Source organism: Eublepharis macularius, chromosome 5, assembly GCF_028583425.1.
Source record: "Eublepharis macularius isolate TG4126 chromosome 5, MPM_Emac_v1.0, whole genome shotgun sequence".
NCBI classification, from domain to species: domain Eukaryota; kingdom Metazoa; phylum Chordata; class Lepidosauria; order Squamata; family Eublepharidae; genus Eublepharis; species Eublepharis macularius.
Window position 1 is genome coordinate 13713244 of NC_072794.1, and position 20610 is coordinate 13733853.

Sequence of the window (20610 nt, forward strand, 5' to 3'; positions counted from 1 at the left end):
TTCCCCCTCCCAAATCTCCAGGAACTTGGAGCTGGCAAGCGGGGCATAAGTGGGACCACGTAAATTCCTAAGGAAAAGAAAAAAGAGGTGGTGCCAACCTCTTTCTCCGTCTCCATGTCAAGTCTTTAAAATTGCACTGAAACGCTGTTCGAGGGTCCACAAACTCGTTGAGCCATATTTGGAGCCTCCCCAGAACCTTTATTATTTCCCCTGTGTGGATTTCCTGAGCTGAATCAAAATTAATATGTGTTTACGTTTTGACTTTTCTCGGATTAAAATACTTCCTGCCTTCCAAACACAACCAAAATTATTCACTTGAAAACCTATAACTTAATCGACATAACTTCCCTTATCACTCCTTTGTGCTGAAGCGTCCATAACCAGTTTCGATTCTGTTTCTGATCCAAAGAGAAGATAAAAAATAGAGAACTTCTGAACTATTTTGGGTGCACTTGGCTTTGATTCTGTCGCTATTATTTCCAGATTCCTTTATTTCTCCTGCAATTTTGGGGCAGTGTTTAATTACTGGCAGAGAGCTAACATTCCTTGTCCTCGCCATATAATATCTAGCTTTTTGATGATATGTAGCCAAAGGTCTGAACCGTGGATTGCAAGTGCCCTGTTCCTACCACCAGATGCCTCCCTATGCTGCATTTTTGGAATGGCTTTCCTAATTCCCCACCTTTATAGATCAACTAGCCCAGAATGTAACCAGAAGGTGCATTGCCTCCCCTAAAAATTCTCCTCCCTACAAATAAACAGACATTTTAATTTATGTGAGACGTCCCATTTTGTTTTACAATAGGAAAAATTCTGGTTTAAAAAACTAATCAGTGGAAGCTTGTGTCTCTCCCCGCCACACCTCTTCAAGCCTTAGGGCCAAGATACAAGTGACGAATGACACTTGAACAGCAAGTGAACAGACTCGCGTGTATTCCTCCCTGTTCACTTGCGCGCCGCTTGCACTCCACTCGATCCAAATGACACTTGAACGGCAAGTGAACAGACTCAGGGCCAAGCTACACATGATGAATGACACTTGAACGGCAAGTGGACTGAGTGGAGGGCAAGTGAACAGGGAGAAATACATTTGCTGTTCAAGTGTCATTCGTCATGTGTAGCTTGGCCCTCACGTGTATTCCTCCCTGTTCACTTGCGCGCCACTTGCTCCACGTAGAACCAAGGTACAAATGACGAATTACACTTGCCTGGCAGGTGAACAGACTCACATGTATTCCTCCCTGTTCACTTGCCATTCACTTGCGCTCCGCTTAATCAAGTGGAGAGCAAGTGAATGGCAAGTGAACAGGGAGGAATACACATGAGTCTGTTCACTTGCCAGGCAAGTGTCATTCGTCACTTGTAGCTTGGCTCATAGTGATCAAGTGGAGGGTAAGTGGAGCGCAAGTGAACAGGGAGGAATACACGTGAGTCTGTTCACTTGCCAGGCAAGTGTCATTCGTCACTTGTAGCTTGGCTCATAGTGATCAAGTGGAGGGTAAGTGGAGCACAAGTGAACAGGGAGGAATACACGTGAGTCTGTTCACTTGCCAGGCAAGTGTCATTCGTCACTTGTAGCTTGGCTCGTAGTGATCAAGTGGAGAGTAAGTGGAGCGCAAGTGAACAGGAAGGAATACACGTGAGTCTGTTCACTTGCCAGGCAAGTGTCATTCGTCACTTGTAGCTTGGCTCATAGTGATCAAGTGGAGGGTAAGTGGAGCGCAAGTGAACAAGGAGGAATACACATGAGTCTGTTCACTTGCCAGGCAAGTGTCATTCGTCACTTGTAGCTTGGCTCGTAGTGATCAAGTGGAGAGTAAGTGGAGCGCAAGTGAACAGGGAGGAATACACGTGAGTCTGTTCACTTGCCGTTCAAGTGTCGTTCGTCACTTGTAGCGTGGCTCTTAATTCTCCGGACTCCACTCATGTAGGATGTATGCTTTGGGTTGGGAAATTCCTGGAGATTTGGAGGCGGAGCATGAGGGTGGAGATTGGGGAGGGGAGGGGCTTCAGAGGGGTATAATATCAGTCAATCAGTTTGCTTTTATTGGCATCTGTCAGCACAATAGACACAATACAGAAAGCATAGAAAAACAAGGTTATTTCTGGAACCGCTCCTAATGGAATTTGTAGCCGTGTAGAGAAACATTGCTACTTTCTCGGTGGTTTTAGGCAAGGGGTCATTTAGAAGGCTCCTCTCTAAATCTGGGAGGAACCTGGGAGGCCCCTCATATGTCTAGAAACTGCAGAAATTTGAAATGGAGCTGTTGTTTGCATAAGTATTAAACACGACATGCTAAACAACGCTGAACTGCAGAAATTTATGGTTGCCAGGTCCAGGCTGGGAAATTCCTGGAGAGTTGGGGGGGGTGAAGCCTGAAGAAGGTGGGGTTTGGGGAGGGGAGGGGCCTCTGTGGGGTATAATGCCATAGAGTTCGCCCTTCAGAGCAGCCATTTTCTCCAGGGGAATGGGTCTCTGTTGCCTGGAGATCAGTTGTAATTCCAGGACATCTCCAGCTACCGCCTGGAGGCTGGCAACCTTAATAGAAACACAGTGTCTATTTCTGAGCCATTCTGTTGAGATATGGCCCTAATTCCTTGTAGATCAATTCTATTTTACAGAGTCTGAGATATGCCAGGAGTGTAAGAGCCTTCCGGGCCTCCTCAGGCAGGCCAGTCCATGCGATGGGGTGGGGCACTGTAGAGAATGCAGGCATATGGGCAGCTGTTGATCTTGCCTGTTTGCAGGTTGGCACCTACAGAAGACCCTTCTCATCTACGCGGCACTGTCGTGGTGGTGCATGGGGGAAAGGCAGTCCAGTCAAGACAGACAAAAGGAAATACTTTTTTACTCCAGGAGTGATTAAAATATGGAATTCCCTGCCAGAAGATGTAGGAACGGCCACAGGCATGGCAGCTTTAAAAGGGAATAAGACAGATTCGTGGAGGGTACGTCTACAGTGGCTGCATGGTGACTAAAAGAACTTCCATATTCAGAGGCAGTAAACCTGTGAATACCGGTACAACGAAGGCCTCGGCCTTTATGCCCTGTTGCTGGCATTCCAGGGCAGGGCCGGATCGAGGGGGGGCAGGGGGGTAGTCTGCCCCCGGTGCCCCCAGGGAGGGGGCGCCAGGAGCAGCTGCCAGCTGCTGGGAGCGCACAGGCGGCAGCGCAGGCAGCCTCCAGTGCTGCCTTTCGCCTGCCCTGCAGGACAGGGGGTGGCTGGCCCTGTCCTGCAGGGCAGGCAAAAGGCAGTGCGGCCGCCCGCACCATTTGCCTGCCCCGCAGGACAGGGGGCAGCCGGCCGCCCCCTGTCCTGCAGGGCAGGCAAAAGGCAACGTGGGTAACTGGTTGGCCACTGTGTAGGCAGGACTAGACGGACCGCTGGTCTGATCCAGCAAGGCTCTTCTGATATTCTCATCTAGGGCCTGAGGTGGAAGCTGTACAAACTAGGATGAAAAAATTCCCCCCTCTCTGCCGGGGCCTTGCATTCTTCAAATCAACAATATTTAAATGCACTCAGGACTGTATCCAGCCGTGAGCCTTTAAATCCCGCTGCATATGTCTTTGCTCCCGCCTTACGCGACCAGAAATGACGACCTGAGATGTATCCCAGGAACAGATCAGGGCACAAGCGGGTGGGGTGAGGGGCACTGCCAGTTTTGACTGGCAGCTGGGCAGCTGGCCTTATTTGCTCTGGTGTGAGATGCTTCTGAGAAACCCTGACTGGCTTTGTGTTTGATCTTGACTGGGGAGGGGGGGGGATAAAAAGGGAGGACAGGCCATTCTGGCCACCAAACCACTTGACACTGATTGATAGCAAAGAGTCCAGTAGCACCTTTAAGACTAACCAATTTCACTATAGCATAAGCTTTCGAGAACCACAGCTCTCTTCATCAGATGCATCGTCAGATGCATCTGACGAAGAGAGCTGTGGTTCTCAAAAGCTTATGCTACAATACAGTTGCATCTGACGAAGAGAGCAAAAGCTTATGCTACAGTAACGTTGAATCTGACGAAGAGAGCTGTGGTTCTCAAAAGCTTATGCTACAGTAAAGTTGGTTAGTCTTAAAGGTGCTACTGGACTCTACTATTTTGCAACTACAGACTAACACGGCTATCTCCTCTTGACACTGATTGAATGGCTGATTTATGAAGTATGGGATTTGCATGCTTCATTTGAATATATGCTAATTTGCCTTTCTCTCACCCTCCTCCTTCGTTGCTTGAATAATGGCTTTCTTTTCGAGCAGCTGCCACTAAGTCCAGTCCAAGGGACGTTGAAGTGAAAAAGTGTATCATGGGGAAGGGGGGGGGTGAGAGAGTGGGGGCAGGAAAAACAGAAGCTCTTTGGTCAATGAAGGAGAATGGGAGGGGTGTTAGTAAATAAAATTAACATGCATACAAAACAGCAAATGAATATATTGGGCACATAGGAGGATTCATAGCAGCCATGTCTGAAACCAGTCTGCATGGACTTATGGCTCATGTGTTTAATTCATTAACCATTAATTTCAACTACATCAATAAAAAGTCAACAAAAGATTCAAAAAACTTTTAAAAACTACATTGCGGAGGGGGTTGATCTGTTTCCAAGTGTGCCTTGATCTTTTGGAGGGTAAGCAACCAAAGTTAAACTTGGAAGGCCTCTGATGTGTGTATGTTAGCAGTCCCCTGAAACGGCAGTTTATGAATACGGCAGTATCACAAACCCCTTCTCCGCCTGCGCTCCAAGCGCATGGCACGTTGCCTGGGTAGTTCATAATCTGGCTGAAAGGAAAAATTACTGGAACGCGAGTCATGAGGCAAGGTGGGCTAGCAGTCACTCACCCAGGAGATGTTCAAAGGGCTATGAGAGAATCCATCTCCTCCAGAGCGATCTCCACCATCCTGAACTGATTCATATTAATGTTGGGGATTGTCTCTACACCCCCCCACCCCTTTTCACCTAACCCAATGATAATTAAGGGCAGTTTTTATGGTGACCCCTCATGGGGTTTTCAAGGGAAGAGATGAGTAGAGGTGGTTTGCCATTGCTTGCCTCTGCTTAACAGCTCTGCCTTCCTTGGTGATCTCCCATCCAAACACTAACCGTAGCTGACCCCGGTTAGTTTTTGAGCTCTGACCAGAGAGAGCTAGTCTGAACTATTCAGACTGCTTCGCCTTACCTACCCCCACTCCAATCTTGTCTGGTTTGCAGAAACACTAAAATATTCATGCCTCCATCTTCAGTGGAGATTTCTCTCTCCCCTCCCCACCCCTTTCTAAATGAATTTTTGATCAAAACATCATTGGGAACTCCAAATGCATAAGCCATTTTTGGCACAGTAAAATATGCTCGTCCCTCCTTTGCTTGGACTGACTTTTCCTCTGTAGGAGAGTAAGTGATGTGTGGGGAAGGGGAGAGAGAGAAATTCCCCCTCCATCTTTCAAATATTCTCTTGAGTAGAAAGGAATTCAAAGCTGGGTGTTTTTTTTTAATAATCTGCCTTCTTAATAACAACAGCAACAACAACTGCCCTTCAGGATAACTCAGAGTGGTTTACAAAGTGTGTTATTATATGCTCACGACAATCACCCTGTGAGGTGGGTGGGGGTGAGAGAGCTCCAAATGGCTGCGACTGACCCAAGGTCACCCAGTTAGCTTCATGCGGAGGAGTGGGGCATCAAACCTGGCTCTCCATATTAGTGTCCTGCCACTCTTAACCACTACACCAAACTGGCTCTTGGTGGATGTCAGATTTATATGGTGTCCACAATGCCCTTGTTAGGAAAATGCATGCAAACCTGGTAGGTTTTCAGTGTTGCTAAACATGAACACATGAAGTTTCCTTCTGCTGAGCCTACCATGGTTTGGACTGTCTCATCTCACTGGGGACAACTTTCCAGGGAGTTTCAGGTATTTCACATCACTTGCAACCAGGGCTTTTTTTCTGGGAAAAGAGGTGGTGGAACTCATTAGGTTACAAGCACAGGGGGCAAATCCTGGCAGGAGGTGGTGCCTCTGGTACCACATGCGTGCACGCAAAGTGTGTGCACGCTCCCAGGACCACACAATGATGTCACTTTGGATCAGCTGGAACAAAGGGGGAGTTTTTTAAAGTTTGAATCGCCCTTGGTGAGAATGGTGACACGGCCAGTGGCCCCACCCCTTGATCTCCAGACAGAGGGGAGTTGAGATTGCCCTCTGCGCCATGGCAAAGACTTGGATTTGGGGGAGGTGGTGTTCATTCTGTGGCCCTGAATGTGATCGTTTCATTTAGAGTGCTGGTGGCCCGTGTAAAAATCCCCAGGATCCATGAGGATCTGCACATTGGATCCAAGTTTTTGCCACACGTCAGTCCCCACACTGTGCTGGATGTAAGATTTTTGCGGTTCAGTCAGTGGTGATGGACATGATACATGAGTGGAGGGTGAGTTCGGGGTGACCCAGTGTAAAAATCCTGAGGATCCGTGGATCTGGAAGCTCATGGATAATGGATGGCGGTAGCTGCAGGAGAGCCCTTCTTTTGAAAGAGGGGGAAGCAGATTCCACTCCCTCCCTATTAGGCTCAGAGCTCCTGCCCCTTTTCTAGACTGTTGAGAGGGCCCCCTTTCTTGGATCAGCCTGTGGATCCTGAGAGAGGCTTACCCTCTGTCCTGCCACAAAGGATGTGTGGACTCGTCCCCAGCTCCCAGTTTGAGAAATACTGCTCAAATCAATAAGCCTTTCCCAGTGCCCCTTGGTTTTGCATCGGGTGGTTAAACGTGAGGATCAGGCTTGTCTGTTTCCCTCACAGATGAAATGGGAGGTATGAACACTTTGCTACGCTTCTCTTGTTCTGCAGCAACTGCACTGCATAGCCTATGTGGAGTGCATGAGGCCAGAATTCAACATGATGTCCCCTGTGTAAACTGGAACATTAGTGAACTGTCAGGTCCAGTGTATATCTAAACTGTACTGACTCCATATTCTAATGCTTCTAGTGTTTAAGTGCTTTCTTCCCAGGTGCACCAGTTCCCAGGCCGCTTCCCCACCGGAGGAGATTGTTTTGTCTAACACCGTTCCACCAAGCATTGGCCTTGAAGGAGAGCAGCTTCCCAAGACTGAAAGATGTTGTTTTGAGAACTGTGGGGGGAGGCTGATTCAGATGGGAATTGTTACTCTGTACCTCATGCTTTGCTCTTCATTGGTAACAATGATCGTGTACCATCCTGAGTCTCCTATTCAGGACAGTGGACTATAATGGACCTTTTCTGCAGTAAAGTTTCCTTATTCAAACAATGGACTCGTGTTTGCTTCTGAAGGGAAACCTGTAGTAAGAGCCTTATCTAGCCACAGTCTGACATTTTGTTACCAATCATGCCTGAGTCGGGCCCAGCGGAATCCAAGGTTGTCCCGGACAGGGACCCTTTGTTTGATCCGTATGCGTCTCCCGACAGTCAACCAGCGCAACCCCAAGAATCTCAGGAACCGGTGCCAGTCGGGACCGAGGCTTCCACTTCTACCCCGCCTCTCATCGACCTCGGCAGTGAAGGGACAAGGCCGTTGGCGGCCGCTCTCCCCTTGATATCGTTGCCCACCCCGTCGGAGTGGGGAGCCAGACCCCGAGAGACGAGAGAGCGCCGGGCCGGTGGACTACATCCACGAGTCTCGATGGAAGGGCGTCGAAGCCTAGAGACTGTTCCTGAGCTGGATAGCAGCCAACCATGGCGATATTGGAACAGGACGACCGAACAAACGGAAGGGGACACATCCCACCGCGGCGCCCTGAGTTGGGATTATTCGGAACTTGCCCCGTGGAAAGAGCCAACTGAAGTTCATGAACAAAGTTGGGTGCAGATGCAAAGTCGCACCCATGCTGTAGATTCCGGCATCTCGGCAGTGACGGGCCTAGCCAAAGGAATTCTAGCAGCGAGATCGCGAGTCGATCAAGGAGACCCTCTGCCTTGGGGGCCGTTTTCCCCGGTGAGTGCAACGGAGGGAGGTTCCATGATGGGGCAACCGGGTCCAAGCCGAATGCAACAGTTGGAAGCTCGGCTGATAGACATGGAGGACAGTCTGGCTCATGCCATCCACCTAATCTCAGCAATGGGAGCAGGAGAGAGACTATCACCTGAAGAAATGGCTGTACAGATAGCTACCCTCCAAAGCGTCATTTCCTATCCGGTGGAGATCGTGCCGCAGCCTCCAGGAGAGGAGGAATCCTACCCTGGAGAACCGGGAGAACCGCCCGCGGAACTTCCTAGATTAGACGAAATTCCGCCCAGCGGGGATACTCCAACTGAGGTACCTGAAGAAGCTCCAACGGAACCCCCTAAACCAGACGGGGATCCACATCCTGAAGAGACCCCAGCCGAGACTCCAGCCGAGACCCCAGCCGAGACTCCAGCTGAGACTCCAGCCGAGACTCCAGCGGAGACGCCGAAAGAAGGGGAGGAAAGGCCAACCCGTCCAACCGAGACGACGGTAATACCCCCTCCCGCATCTCCAATAACGGTCCGGCCGGATCAGTCGGAAAAGCCTCCGACTCCTCCTGGGGGGGGATTACCACGACAACCGCTAGAAGTTGTCCCCATTCAGCACATCCCAAGGGACGGTCTACCGGTGCCACAAGACCAGCCTATACGTCCCAGAGTAACGACGCCGGGAGGGGCAAGCCCGCGCGGCCCACCACCCATCAGGCCTTCGCCGCTGCGGCCCCTTCCGCTTCGACCGCAACTAATCCCTTTGCAGCGACCGATCCGGGTGCCACTGGACCAACCCATATTACCGCCTCCGAATCAACCGGTGGGGCCTACACCATTACGACCCCACCAGCCAGCCCCTCAGCGACCGATCATCACTCAACCGCACCGGCCACCTCCACCTCAACCGCTACTGCCGGCGCTTCCAGTGTTGCCACCACCAGCCAGACCAAGGTTGCCGCCGCCTGCTCGGCCACCTCTACAGCCACCGGCTCAACCAAGACCACCTCCAGCCCAGCCGAGGCTGCCACTGCCAACGCAGCCGGTGTTGCCGCCGCCAGTGCAACCAGTGCCATGGCCACAACCGGGTCCCCAACTTCCTCCCCTCGCACCTCAAGTGCCCTTGATGCTTCCAATGGACTTCTACCCAGCTCCGGCTCCGAGACAAGATCTCCCGATGGGCTGGGTGAAACTGGAAGCTACCTTCGATGGGGATCCCTCCAAACTAGGCTTTTTCCTGGTGCAAGTAGTGCAATTCTTCAATCGATGGGGACACCTTTTCGGCAGCGAGGCCAGTCAAATTGAGCATCTCGGCTCCCGCTTACAAGGCAAAGCGGCGGATTGGTATGTAGGTTTATACAATATCGGGGCCCCCGAACTCAATACTCTCCAGGGGTTGGTAGATGCTATCCGAGCACAATACGAAGACCCTTTAGAGGAAACCCGGGCCCGAACTGAATTACAAGCCATTAAACAAGGCAGCATGTCGGTAAGAGACTATATTACAAAATTCCGACAACTGGCTGCCAAATGCCCTAGGTGTGAGGAGTCCACCAAAATTATCCTGTTCAAACAAGAGCTAAATCCGAGACTTCTGGACAGGGCCCTTATGCAGGACAATCCTCCTACGTTATTAGGTTGGATTCAGCTTGCGTGTGAAGTCGAAAATCGCATTTTGGAAGTCCGTTTGGTTGAACAACAACAACAAACAGGGCAAAGAAAACCCTTAACTTTACAGAAGGGAGGACGGGGAGCTGGATACGCCACCCGTGGAGCGAGAGATGCTAGATGGCAACAAGGGCTGTGTTTGCAATGCGGACAAGCCGGTCACTTTGCAGCACAATGCCCCTACCGGCCTGTGCAAAGACCCCCGCTCCAACTAAGGCGTCCAACCCTTGCTCCGTTTCCTACTCTTCAACGCCCCATTCCCGCTCCACGAGCGAACAGAGGCCGAGGAGCTTCCCAACGACCCGCCGCCGAAAGGGGGCTGGAAGCGGAAGAAATCATGGAATACGACCCCGCTTCCCCTAAGGCAGAGGGAAATCCAGAAAGCCCCCAGTCGGGAAACGAAATGGATCTGTCGTAAAGGGACCCAACCGACAGATCCATCCCAAGCCCGTCCCTGCACGGGACCAGCCACCTGGGTCCATCTTATTCATGCCAGTGACTTTACTTAACCCTGAGAGGAAAATGCACATCCGAGTGCAAGAACTTATCGACTCGGGATGTTCAAGGGACATCATCGCCCCAGCCCTAGTCAACGGACTAGTCCTACCAACTCGGGAATTGCAAAATCCAGTAATATTTGAACAAATGGATGGCACCAATATGAACCCTGTTACCACGGAAACCATCCCAGTGATCACAGGCATGGGCCAACACTGGGAAAAGAGGTCGTTTGTTATCAGCTCCACTGCCAAATACCCGTTAATTCTGGGCAGCAAGTGGCTATGTGATCACAATCCCTACATAAACTGGGCAGAAGGATGCATCACTTTCAGTCACGCCAACTGTAAAACCCATCGTTGGAACCAAAACTGGGGTGACGATCCAACTCACACTGAGAAGGCTCTTCTCACCCAAGAAGAAATAAATCAAATACCCGAACCGTATTGGCCTTTTCTGCATGCTTTCTCCGAAGAGGAAGCTGATACTTTACCCCCGCACCGACGTACTGACTGTGCGGTGGAAATTTTACCCGGAGCCTCACTGCCCAAAGGACGACTCTATCCTATGAGTCTCCAGGAACGAGAAGAGCTCCGAAAATTCATCGACACCAACCTTCAAAGAGGGTTCATTCGCCCCGCCAACAGCCCCCACGCCGCTCCGGTTCTCTTCGTGAAGAAGAAAGATGGGGGACTCCGATTGTGTACAGACTTTAGAGGACTTAATGCTGTGTCCACCAACAACGCCTATCCAATACCACTCATCCGAGACCTTCTCAACGTCGTGGCCCAAGGTAAGAGCTTTACAAAATTAGACTTAAAAGATGCTTACTTCCACGTCCGTATCAAGGCAGGGGATGAGTGGAAAACTGCATTTAATACGCCCCTCGGACAATATGAATACCTAGTTATGCCTTTTGGACTGACGGGAGCCCCGTCTGTATTCATGTCCATGATAAATGAAGTTCTACACGAATTCCTTTATAAAGGGGTAGTAGTGTACCTTGATGATGTGTTAATTTATTCAGACACAGAGGAAGAACACATTCAAATGGTACAAAAAGTCCTGGCCACCTTGATGAATAATAACCTGCCCATCAAGTTGTCCAAATGTGAATTCCATAAGACTGAACTTACTTACCTTGGCTACTGCATCTCCCAAGAGGGGTTAAAAATGGATCCAGCCAAAATACAAGCCATCCAAGAATGGCAAACTCCCACCACCCGTAAAGAACTGCAATCCTTCCTGGGTTTCGCCAACTTCTATAGAGACTTTATAGCAAACTTCGCCCAAATCACGCTCCCCTTAACAGAACTGTTAAAAACAAAAAATAAAGGGGACCAGGCTAAGAAACCCTCATCCAAACTACAATGGACTTCCGATTGCCAAACTGCTTTCGAATGCCTAAAAAGGCAATTTGTAACAGAACCCATCCTCTGCCACCCCGACGAAAACTCCCCTTTCATAGTGCAAGTCGACGCCAGCGATACGGCGATAGGGGGGGTACTATTGCAGAAGGGGGAGGATGGGAAATTGCGGCCTTGTGCATTCTTGTCTAGAAAGTTTTCGGAGGCAGAAAGGAATTGGAATGTGTGGGAGAAGGAAGCTTTTGCAGTAAAGGCAGCCCTTACTAACTGGAGACATTGGCTGGAGGGGGCACGACACCCCTTCGAGGTTTGGACAGATCATAAAAATCTGGAGGCCCTCCGAAGCCCACGCAGACTGAATGCCAAGCAATTGCGGTGGGCGGAATTCTTTTCCAAATTCAACTTCACTCTAAATTACCTCCCGGGCAAAACTAACTTTCTGGCAGACGCCCTATCGCGCATGCCCCAACACAAAAGCAAACGGGAGGAGACTGTGGACACGGTCTTCTCACCTACGCAATTGGGAGGCGTGGTGACTACCTGCAGCCGAGCAAACCAGCCCCTCCAGCCCAACCAGGAGTGGAAATCGAAACTTAAAATTGAGGTGGAAAAGGAGGGGGACAAAGCACCAAAAAATAAACTGAGCCAATCTCCGCAGGGGGATTGGCTAGCTGGAAGCAAATTCTATGTCCCGGACAGCCTCCGACGGGAGGTATTACAGCGATGTCATGATGCCCCCACTGCTGGTCATTATGGGTATCTGAAAACGTTGCATCTAATTCAACGGCAATTCTGGTGGCCGGGCATGCGCAAAGACATTTCCCAATACGTTAGCTCCTGCCCCATTTGCCTCAGCGCCAAAACCCGGAAAGGGAAACCTCCAGGTCTCCTACAACCATTGGAAACGCCTAACAGACCTTGGGAAATAATATCTATGGACTTTATCACTGACTTACCTCTGTCAAAAGGACATAATTGTATTTTAGTCGTAGTAGATTTGTTCTCCAAACAAGCTCATTTTATTCCATGTACTGCTATACCCACCGCTCGAAAACTAGCGGATTTATTCTTAAAACACATCGTAAAATTACATTCTTTTCCGTCCAAGGTGATTTCGGATCGCGGCGGACAGTTCGTTGCCAACTTCTGGCGGGAGCTTTTGAAAATGTTGAATATTGAGCAAGGCATCAGCTCAAGCCACCACCCACAAACCGACGGACAATCCGAAAAAACTAATCAGATTTTAGAGCAGTTCCTCCGTTGCTACATTAATTTCCAACAAGATAATTGGGTGGATCTTCTCCCTCTGGCTGAATTCTCATACAACAACAGTGTACATGCTTCCACTGGGGAGGCCCCTTTCAAAATTGTATATGGAGCTCACTTCAATCCCTTCCCGTTGGACACCCCCCCTCTCCATTCCTCTAGTTCACCAGATGTGTCTTCATGGTGGGGGGAGGCCACGCAGCAATGGACTCTTATTAAGAAACACCTTGAAAAAGCCAAACTGGATTACAAAAAGTACGCAGATCGCCATCGTGCGGCCGAATGGGATTTACAACCTGGAGATCATGTTTATATTTCCACCAAGAACTTGAAACTAGCTCAGACAAGCCGCAAACTAGCATTAAAATTCCTTGGACCTTTCCCTGTGCGCAAAGTAATCAATAAAGTGACTGTTGCTGTAACCTTACCCAAGAATTTGCGCCATGTTCATGATACATTCCATGTCAGCCTCCTGAAAAGGGCTCCCACCGACGACAAATGGCACATCAAAGCTCCACCCATTCCAACTTTGATAGACGACCAAATACATTATGAAGTGCAACAAATTTTGGACTCTAAACTCAAACGAAATCAGCTTTTTTACCTCATTAGGTGGAAGGACTTTGATTCAGGGTACGATGAGTGGGTGAACTCTGTACATGTTCATGCTCCTAGATTAACCAAAGCTTTTCATAACCGTTACCCATATAAACCAGGGGGGGATCTGTTTTAAGGGGGGCAGAATGTCAGGTCCAGTGTATATCTAAACTGTACTGACTCCATATTCTAATGCTTCTAGTGTTTAAGTGCTTTCTTCCCAGGTGCACCAGTTCCCAGGCCGCTTCCCCACCGGAGGAGACTGTTTTGTCTAACACCGTTCCACCAAGCATTGGCCTTGAAGGAGAGCAGCTTCCCAAGACTGAAAGATGTTGTTTTGAGAACTGTGGGGGGAGGCTGATTCAGATGGGAATTGTTACTCTGTACCTCATGCTTTGCTCTTCATTGGTAACAATGATCGTGTACCATCCTGAGTCTCCTATTCAGGACAGTGGACTATAATGGACCTTTTCTGCAGTAAAGTTTTCTGCAGTAAAGTTTCCTTATTCAAACAATGGACTCGTGTTTGCTTCTGAAGGGAAACCTGTAGTAAGAGCCTTATCTAGCCACAGTCTGACACCGAATCCGGGTGCTCCTCACGAAAATGGCAAGGTGGGGGAGGAGGCGTCGGGCAGAGTGGATTCCCCCCCCCCATCCTGCTCCTCCATCCCCGCCTGAGCTCCAAAATCCCTCTTCAAGCCACCCCTAGCTGCCTTTGAACTCTGAAGCTCTGGCAAGCCTCCTCCCTTGCTTCAGTAACAAGGGAGTCTCCATTGTGGCTCCTTAGTTTGGAATTGGGATTCTCTGGTCTGACATTGGTTCCCTTTGGTTCTGTTCAGCTTTATTCTTTTGCCTTGCACTGGGAGGGGGACCAGCATTTGAGACCAGATTTTGGCCAGGGGTTGCCTTTGATAGAGGTTTCCCTTCGCCTGTGAAGCCTTGGAAATGTTTCCCCAGTAGAAAACAATGGAGTTTTGTTGGGGGCACCTTGTTCAGGGGACGATAGAATTGAGCCCTTGGATCCAGTCTTCCTGATTAAGAGACCTGTGGTTCTCGAAAGCTTATGCTACAGTAAAGTTGGTTAGTCTTAAAGGTGCTACTGGACTCTACTATTTTGCTACTACAGACTAACATGGCTAACTCCTCTGGAGGAGTTACATAAACTCTTTGGGTTTACATGGAACGTCATAAAGCATAATAAAATTTTAAACTAAAGAAAACAGAAGGCAGCCTACTGCTTCCAGCTATTAACCATTTCCTCGTCAGTATTGTAGAGATTCTCTCCATAGCACATGTGAAGAAATGTTAGCTGTTACTAACCTCAGGCTGGCACTGAGATCTGCTACTGAAGTGCAGTTGTCCTATCTGGAAAAGGAAAGTTCCATCACCGTGCTGGCCTGGATGGGGCTGAAAGACAGAATATAAATCTTCTAAGAAAATCCAGTTATCCCACTAGTTATGTTATGGCCTAGCAGTCACCTTCATGGGCTGAATTCGACTACAGTGGACCGAATGCATCTCATCACCAAAATGCAGTCCATATGCACTAGAGCCAGTCCTGTATCTGTTTTCAGCATCCTACGAACACACAATGCACATAAACCTTCTTTATATGACATTTCCTTTATTGATAATCGGTGATACAATTTCCTTAACTGCTTTCCTAGAGTGCAATATAACAAAACAGGGAGAATCGCCAGACCAACAGGAGTTGCCCATGCACTTAGCCAGGTGCAGACAATGCGCAAAGGGGAAGCAGGCGCACACTCCTGAGGTATCTCCAGTCCGCATGCATTCTGCCCAGTGTCAGCATACACATGTTGTCGCCTATGCGTTACGTCAGTCTGCGTTCTGGCTCAAACGACTCACACAACACCTTTCTTGGGTTAGAAAATGGCCACAACTTTATTGACTACAGCTGGATGGAGCATTGGCCAGGCATCTGGGCTCGGATCCCCGTTGGCATCGGAGGGCCATCCTGCCACCCGGTGCATCCTCCGCCAGCCCCGTGCTGGCCCACCGTAGCAAGTGTCATCCGCCGCCAACACATGCCAGGCGGTCTTCTCTTCCCAATCCGTCGGGGTGAGCAGACCCGTGGCCCACTCACTCTATTGGGATCCGGCCCAATGCCACAAAACCGCCAAACCCATAAAGTTGTGGCAGTCCTCCTTCCAGTCCATGGAAGTGATGGGTGGGAGGGAAATGTGCTGCTCCTGCTGATGCTCTGGGAGGAATGGCGTCGACCAGGAGGCTGGACTGGAGGTGGGCTGGGCATTCTGCCCCATCCTGGCTGACCCGCCTCCACTGCATCCTTCACAACGGTGCCAACCCAACCCACTGGTAAGTCAGCAAGCTTCTCTTCACACTGTGCAACACAGCCTTTCAAGGGCTCCCAATCACAGAAAGAGAATCGATGCATGTGCAAACTCTGTGTACTTGGGTGGGGAAGGCAAGGCCAGCAGGCATGACCCCATTTCCCTGCTTTGCCTGTGCCATGACGATGCCATGTGTGCAAGGGTAATAACCATCCAACTCTTCAGGGACAGAGGAGAAGAGTGTGGGTCGCAGTTGTCTCACGTGCCTCTTAAGTCTCTTGACCTCTTGAACGGAGGGCATTTAAAAGCATGCGATCAGTGTCTCCCAAAGGCAGAAAAAAGGCAAAATCCCCCCTTGAAGAGCACAAAATATAAATTTTAAAAGCCTCCCCAAAATAAGAGAACCCAGCTTGGTGCAGTGGTTAAGAACAGCGGGACTGTAATCTGGAGACCAGGGTTTAATTCTCCACTCTGCTGTTTGAAGCCAGCTGGGTGATCTTGGGTCAGTCACAGCTCTGCCAGAGCTCTCTCAGCCCAGCTCACCTCAAAGGGTGATTGTTGTTGTGGGGATAATCTTATCATATAAAAGGCCTTGCAGCCTGCCAAATCAGTTTTCTAGAGCCTGTTGTATTTTTCCTATGTAAGCTGTAAACTAGAACAGTGACTGCTATTCTTAGGGTTTCAATTTTCTCTAGTCTGTCTTCAAGAAGTGCCTTTCTCATTGTGTGGGAAAATAGTTTTAACAGCTGGACCAAAACTACCTTGACTCTGCTTCTAAAAATCAGACAGTTGCTTGTTGGTGTACAGTGCAAATAGAAATGTATTGGAGTAATTAGTGTCAAGCCAGACATTTTATAGACTATAAAGCATAGGAACTGATGTCCTGAAGAGATAATCTGGAGAGAGAGAGAAATGAAGGCATTTTCTGTGATGTATAGAACCCTGTTGTCCTTTGTGGCTTTTGTATCCGAAGTGAATACCATGTTGGTCATTTTATATAAAATGTACTGAGATAAATGTTTTACATATGAAATAAAAATTAAAATAATTTTTTTAAAAGCCAAAGAGTCCACCGATCATAAAGATTTAAAAGAAAAGTCTTGTAAGCAGCTGTGATTGATCCTTTCTTCTAACAGGTTGACTAGATTCAAGGTATCCTGTTCCAAAGTGCTTCTTTTTCAAAGGGTCACAATAATCATGTATCCAAAAGTCTCTTTCGAACATACAGAAGTGGTTTATTCTTTTCCAGTGTAACATTAACTGGATGATGTATTGTCGAAGGCTTTCACGGCTGGAGAACGATGGTTGTTGTGGGTTTTCCGGGCTGTATTGCCGTGGTCTTGGCATTGTAGTTCCTGACGTTTCGCCAGCAGCTGTGGCTGGCATCTTCAAAGGTGTAGCACCAAAAGACAGAGATCTCTGAGAGATCTCTGTCTTTTGGTGCTACACCTCTGAAGATGCCAGCCACAGCTGCTGGTGAAACGTCAGGAACTACAATGCCAAGACCACGGCAATACAGCCCGGAAAACCCACAACAACCATTAACTGGATGATCTTTTTTGATGATCAAACAGTTACAAAATAGTCAAGAAACTTGCACGAGTCTCAGGCAGAGTGCTTTATTAGTAAACAGAAGTTTCAAAAGCAGGGAAGTTCTGTGGGCAAATTCTAAGGCTGCCCACCTGCAGGGGGGGACATGGGATTTTCCTGGACATCCAGACTACGGAGATCAGTTCCCCAGGAGGAAAGGGCAGCTTTGGAGGGAGGCCTCTCTGGCATTATTCCCCACTGAAGTCCCTCTCCAGGCTTCACCTGCAAATCTCCAGAAATTTCTCAACCCAGAGTTGGCACCCCTAGCCTATTCCCTGCTAACGATGTTCACGGAGCACACCTGTGGCCTGCCAACAGACTTGCACCTGGAACTGAATGCAGGAAGCCACCTGCAACTGGGACCACACCATGCACATGAGAGAGTGTGCCCTCCCCCCATTTTCCTGACCTGAAAAACTCCCAGGAGTTGCTATTTGCCCTCCCCCCCCCCGGGAAACTTCCTTTCATCCCAACAGCACTCAGTGAGGCACTGTGTCTCTCTCTAGGGCCATTCCAGGTCAGCAAAATGCACAAATGGTGTGATCCAGGTTGGCCTCACACGCCTGGAATGGAGTTCCCAGCAGATTGCTGTAAATGCACAGTCGAGCCAAAGCACTCCATTCAGCCTCCTGTCTGCTGCAGGGACTTTTTTCACACATCAATCAGCTCTTAGAGGATGTGTGGCACAAGGCTCACAAGCCAGTCTTGCCAGCTGTGGGTTGGGGAACGCCTGGAGATTTGGAGGTGGGGCTGGGGGAGGGTGGCTTTGTTAATATAAGACTACCATGTTTTATCTTTCCCTCTCTGTTTTATAAGATGTCTAAGAAGCCTTTCTGTCCAGTAAAAGCTTTACCAGCCCACCTTAGCTTTCACATACTGGTCAATTGATTTCTGGCCTGAGAAGCAGGAGACATTTGATGTTGCTCTGGACAGTTGAGAACTTTGGTGTTGCCCTGGTAACACCTGGTCAATTTCTTTCGAGCCTAAGAGAGCAGAGACAATTGTGGGGGTTCTAGACAGTTTAGAACCCTGCTATCGCCCTGGTAACACAGCATCAAACCCATTCGCTTCACTTTGGCTGATCGGACGAAGCTGGCAGTCAGGGTTTCTGTCCAAGAGAGTCCTTCTGCCAGGTAAATTCACCCTACTCTGCCCTGATCGCTCTGCACTGGCTGGCAAAACTGTCATTCCAGCCCCTGCGTGAGCAACATTTGTTTTAAAGTTAAGAGGGCAGCACACCAGTCTGCCAGGCTCTCCAATGCCTGCATGCCCAAACCAGCCTTCTGCCTGCCTGCCTGCCCACCTGCTCCAGAGCACAGTGCCACCCCTTTACTAAGTATATGGGGGAAATCCATTACATCAGTACCAGGTTCGAATCCTCACTCTGTTATGGGAGCTTTCCAAGTGGTTTTGGGCCAGTCACGCATTCTCAGTCTCATCTCCTTAGAAGGTTCTTGAGAGGATAACATGGAGGAGGGAAGAACAGCATAAGGTGCTTTGGGACCTCTTTGGGGAGGAAGGTGGGGTACCTGTGAAGTAAGTCAATAATTGAAGATCTTACCCAACTCCTCCTAGCAGAAGTCAGCAAGTGAGAGGGAGGGATGGAGGGAGGCAGAGAGAAATTGAGTGCCAGGACCCATCAGGCATCATTGCCCTCTGGACTCTACCCAGGAGGCCCTCTTTGTCTTTCAGACGGAAAATGGAAGAAAGACCACAGATTGCCCAGCGCCCCAAACGCAGATGGGTAAGTGTTCCCGACCACCTCCGAATGTACTTAGTGGGGCTCTGAGTTGCCAGCTGGGATCCTGATCCCCTTGTGCACAGAGAAGGCCACTTTTTCTCACACCAGTTGTATCGTCCCTATAGCCTACCTCAGGTCATGACTTTCTTTGGGGTTTTAAAATGGTAGGAAAATGGTAGTGAAATAACTCAAGTTTTGAGGTCAATAATCGTACCTCTGTTTAATTAAAAATCAGTTCCATATTTAAGCTGTGACCTGGATAGTGATCTCCCAGGGAAAGGCATGTATACATTCCGCTTGGATATCTGGAGGGAATGGCATGTGTCAGTTTCTGGGGTCCCAGCCTGACTGCCCCATAGCAGCAGGGCCCTCCAGTGGGGAGTTGCCCTCCCTGGCCACTTGAACCTGCAGCATCTTCCATGTGGGGACGGGCTCTTGTGGTTTCCCCACTGCTGCCGCTGTGCCAAACAAAATATGCTGTAAGCGTGGTGGGCATTTTCCAGTTGTGTGGTCCCTGGCAAACAGTCTTTAGAAGGAAACCAAATGCGCCCTCTCCCACCTTTCCTCTGATGGCTGTGCTGTACAATTCCAAAAGTGATGCTGAGTGAAATAAGGAGAAGATTTCTTTCTTGCAGGGAATCTGTGGAGCCAGCACCCAGAAGGTGGCCTGCAGCCTGGAAGAGGGTATGTTGGTTGGATCAGTCTGGGCCTTGCCTCCTACTCAAAATTGGAGCCCTTCAGATTGCACTTTTAATGGGTTATTTCAATAATTTTCTATATCGAATGGATTCCAGATCCCAAGATAATTCATGGCCTTTGACAACGATTTGATTTTCAAAATTTCTGTTTATTTCCCTCCCCCTCTAATCTGAAGAACTGAAACTTGTTATTAAAAAAGCACATTAAAAAAGTGACACAAAAAAAATTCTAAGAAACGAGCTGTGATGCCCGATGACCAGTGTCATCCTCAGTAGAATCAAACTGGTGTCACTCCATTGTTTTCAATGGGTTTAGGCAGGTACAGAATTGCAAGGAGATTGATAAGATGAAAAGGGGACAGTAGAGATAAGTGATCCTTCCATTGAATAAACAAGAGATCCCCATCCAGTAAACAAACAAAACAAAACAATTTAGTCCTGGTACCGCTAGACAATGCTGCAAAGTTTCAGGGATCCCTATAGATGAACAAACACCTGAATTGCTAAAAAGGGCTACCCCTCCCCAGACATTCAAAGCTGTGTTTTTGGATGAGCAGAACTTGCAAAATAAACCCCCAGAGCTGAGGTGCTGTACAGGCAGCCGTGCCAGATTCCTGCCAACGGAGGGTGTTCAGCCAATGATTGTATCCTCTGCCTGCTGAACACTGGACATAAAAATAACGAGTAGAAAATCCGGTGTTGTAGTCAGGCTGATTCTGATGGGTCTTCGGCATGCCACCCCCCGCAACACCCCCAAATTGCAAGGAAGTACCTACATACTGGGCAACTTAGCAACCCAAAATAGCACCCAGAAGAGGAAGAGGAGAAGCAGGAGGAAGATGCGATGGTGAAGGAGAGCAGCTGCTGGAACCAGGCAGGAAACATCCATCAGCAAGAAGGGACAGAGAGGGGAGGAAGCCCA